This window comes from Canis lupus, chromosome 27 (genome assembly GCF_003254725.2).
Source record: "Canis lupus dingo isolate Sandy chromosome 27, ASM325472v2, whole genome shotgun sequence".
Classification (NCBI taxonomy): domain Eukaryota; kingdom Metazoa; phylum Chordata; class Mammalia; order Carnivora; family Canidae; genus Canis; species Canis lupus.
Genome location: NC_064269.1, coordinates 14,371,648 through 14,375,862, shown reverse-complemented (window position 1 = coordinate 14,375,862; position 4,215 = coordinate 14,371,648). Strand labels below are relative to the sequence as shown.

The window sequence follows — 4,215 nt, the reverse complement described above, 5'->3', positions numbered from 1 at the left end:
AACACAATTTGCAAATAGTTGGTACAATGTGTTTGTTAATTCTATATGGCCATTTGATTATCAGAGAATTTTTTTTGTTGACTTTTGTTAAAATCTTGGTTCCATAGCCTATATTTGCTTCTTTGTTGAATTGAACTATAGTTTTCAAAAACTGGGAGAATATTTCCTCAATTTTTGTGCCATTCACAACACAATAGTGGATACAGACACAACACACTTTTACATTTAATCTGCATCAGTAACATTTTGTCCCTCACATTCTTAAGTCTAGATCAACAAAACAATAACTCAAACTCTGATTTTAGCTTTGCCAGTTTCCATGGTGGATTTTAAGCTACCAACATGGTACCCCTGAAAATGGAGTTGGGAAGAGGTGCACTGTAGCATACCATCACACAGTGTTTCCACCATATAGACATAACAGATGCAAATAACTTCAGAAGTGTGATGGTCTGTGTGTGTAGCCACACAAGTATGAATACTTGCAAGACGTAGTAAAATCATTAAGAATTGATACATCTTGAGTATATACTACACTGTTCTTAATATAAATCACTTAATTATAAATTTACATACTTTTTGATAATGACTATGTTTCACAACTGGCTCAGAAAACTCCCCCAAATTGAATAATCACTTCTTAGCAGCCAGTACGGAAGTTCAACTACATCATCACCTCTCATATTTGTGAACTAATATAGGGAATGTGTGTATTGTGTGTATGTGTGTGTGTTTTATAAAACAAGTTTTATAATTCCTCCCCCAACTTGTCATACTAACCTTATTGCCCTTTTCTCAAAAAAAAAAAAATGCAACTTTCTGCTTAATGGAATAATTCCCTAAACTGAAATGAGCTCCATTAACCCTTTTGAAATCATTTTCAAACTTGAGGGCCTCCCAGGTCCAATAAATCCACCATCCTGAAGTTTTCTTGACCCCCTTCACAGTTAGTCCTTCTTTCCTTCCTCCATACTATCAAAGCACATTATACATCCTCTCCCTGAAGCTTTCTTAATTCTATATCATGTTAGAATTCACTTTTTGAGAGCAAGAACCATATGTAGGCTTTGAACCTTATTCTTCACAGCAAGCACTCAGTACGTGTTCCTGAATCTAATCTTTCTTTATACATTTGTTGGAAATATAAGATGCAACCAGTTTCATGAAAACAGAGCTATCTTCAATGTATCAGAAGTCCAATTCTTCCATCCATCATTGTGATGAGTGAGTATCAAAAAAGTTGGCAGTACCTGTTGGCTAAAATAACACACATGCACCCAACGAGGATGTTCTCCAAAGGTCATATGGCACCTGAGGCCAAAGTGGAAGTCCTTTCCATACTGGAAGTTAGGCAGCTTCAATCCTAGACTTGTTTCAACAGTTCACTAATTGGACCAAGTCTCTTAGTGTTTCTGGGGTCTGGTGTTTAGATCTGTAATGCTAGATGGCTGAACGAGATGGCATTTAAAGGGAGCTCACCAAACCCTAATTCTCTATGATTCTAAGGTTCTAACACATACAATTGAGCAACACAGAGATTTCTATCTCCAGTGTATACTAGAAACCCAATTCAAACATCAAGTTATCAAATGGGAGGCAAGAGTGTTTTTTGCCCATTCTCTAATTCTAGGTTGTTCTATAAAGGGAATTGTCTTGAACTTTAGAACAATGGAGAAAGAAATTTAATAATATAATAATACTATATAGCTTATTATTTATAACTGCCCTGTGGCAGAATAGTTTTATAGCTGTATTATAAACCCACACTTCTATTGAAATATTGAATTGCTCTTGAAAAATTCTAGTTTTCCCAATAAAAAATGTTTCTGCTATAAATGAAGGGTTTTCTGTTAACTATAGGTTCTACATCAAAGTGTTGGCTGCCATGGAGACCAAAGGACACAAATATCAAGTAAAATCTAAGTCAACAGCTGGTAATTCCTGTTGGGAGGGATATTTCTCTTTTCTCTATGAAGAATGATTTTCTAAGTTCAGCAGTGGGGAAAGCAAGATTCATAAAGCTGATGATGCAAACGTGTCCCTCAGTGAGTTGCAGAGTATGAAGTATAATAGCTTTCCAGCTATTTGTAATAGCCAAGCAAAATAAGAAGATGGCTGTTATAGAAGGAAGCCTGCATCACCGAGGAAAGCAGGTGAGGGTCATTTGCTATTGTACTCACCTCATCTACAGAAAGAACTGGTCCTGAGGAATTTTAAAGAATTAAGGAGGTGGAACTCTCTCCTCCAGCAATCCAAGATGCCAAAAGGAAAAAAGGTAAAAGGGAAGAAGGTGGCCCTGGCCCCTGCTGTTGTGAAGAAGCAGGAGGCCAAGAAGGTGGTCAATCCCCTGTTCTGGAAGAGACCCAAGAATTTTGGCATTGGGCAGGACATCCAGCCCAAAAGGGACCTCGCCCAATTTGTCAAATGGCCATGCTACATCCGGCTGCAGTGGCAAAGAGCTATTCCCTTATAAACATCTAAAAGTGCCTCCTGTAATTAACCAGTTCACCCAGGCCTTAGACCGCTAAAGAACTACTCAACTGCTTAAGCTGGCCTACAAGCACAGACCAGAGACAAAGCAAGAGAAGAAGCAGAGATTGTTGGCCCAGGCTGAGAAGAAAGCTGCGGGCAAAGGGGATGTCCCCACTAAAAGGCCACTTGTCCTTTGAGCTGGGGTTAACTCTGTCACCACCTTGGTGGAAAACAAGAAGGCTCAGCTGGTAAGGATCACACATGATGTGGATCCCATTGAGCTGGTTGTCTTTCTGCCTGCCCTGTGTCATAAGATGGGGTTTTCCTACTGCATTATCAAGGGGAAGGCCAGGCTGGAGTGTCTGGTCCACAGAAAGACCTATACCACTGTAGCCTTCACACAGGTTAACTCTGAAGGCAAGGGAGCTCGGGCTAAGCTAGTAAAATCCATCAGGACCAATTACAATGACAGATATGATAAGATCTGCTGCCACTGGGGAGGCAACATCCGGTGTCCAAAGTTGGTGGCTTGTATCGCCAAGGTAAAAAAGCAAAGGCTAAAGAACTGGCCACCAAACTGGGCTGAGTGGATGTTGTTGAATTTTCTGGACATAAAAGTAATAAATAGTTCTCTTTCAAAAAAAAAAAAAAAAAGAATAAAGGAGATGGAGATTCAATTGAAAAAATAGGTGGTGACACTTAACTATGTCATAGGTGCCAGGCACTTCAGGTTTTCTCCTGAGCACCCCTTCCCTACATTATTAGTTCCTCCATTTCTGTTAAGTCCAAAGATGAATAAAGTTCCAAATTTTCTCTCCCCTCCAAGATATCTCAATACAACAAATGGCCTAAATTAAAGGTATTGCTAGCTTTCCTATCTCAACCCTAGGGGATGGAGGGAAGAGAACATGTGACAGATGATATCCATGGTCATGCTTTTCTATCATTGTGGTGTTTTAACCTTGAAATGGAGTTCCCATACCTGAATCTCAGTTGTATGTCTGTTGTTATTTAGCATCCCTTAAATGAATATCTGTTAACAGTTACATGTTTATTAAAAACATATGTTAAATATCTAATATACAAGACATTCTGTCAGCTTCTCTGTGGATAAAAGGATTAAATAAACACAGATTCTGTCCCAGAGAGAGCTTATAGACTGAGCAGGGACACAAAAATTTCGATAGATGTAATACAAAATGATGAGCCATAATGAAGATGTATGCAAAGTATGTGGGAGTTCAATGTGGGAAGAGAGAACTTCCATCTGAGCAGGTGGGAAAATGCTTAATGGAAAAGTAGGAGTTAAGGTGGTTTATAGAGATGAAACAATTCTGGAAGGATAGGTCATATACTGTGGATTGATTAACTTTATTGGAGTATAAGATGTGTAAGTAGAAATAGCAAGAAATAAAGGCACCTGGGTAGTTCAGTCCATCTGCCTTTGGCTCAGGTTGTGATCCTGGGGTCCTGGGATTGAGCCCTGCATCAGGCTCCCTGCTCAGTGGGGAGTCTGCTTCTCCCTCTCCCTCTGCCTTTCCCCCTGCTTGTACTCTCTCTCTGTCAAATAAATAAATAAAATCTTTTTTTAAAAAAAGAACAGGCTACATAAACCACATCTTCTTTATCCATTCATCTTTCAGTGGACACTGAGGCTCCTTCCACAGTTTGGCTATTGTGGACATTGCTGCTATAAATGGAATATTACTCAGCCATTAGAAATGACAAATACCCACCATTTGC

At 39.2% G+C, this 4,215-nt stretch overlaps 1 pseudogene; it reads left to right on the top strand.

Moving 5' to 3' along the window:
- The first annotated feature begins 2,165 nt into the window (after positions 1-2,165).
- LOC112665678 (60S ribosomal protein L7a-like) lies at positions 2,166-3,058 on the top strand (annotated as a pseudogene).
- Positions 3,059-4,215: the final 1,157 nt, after the last annotated feature.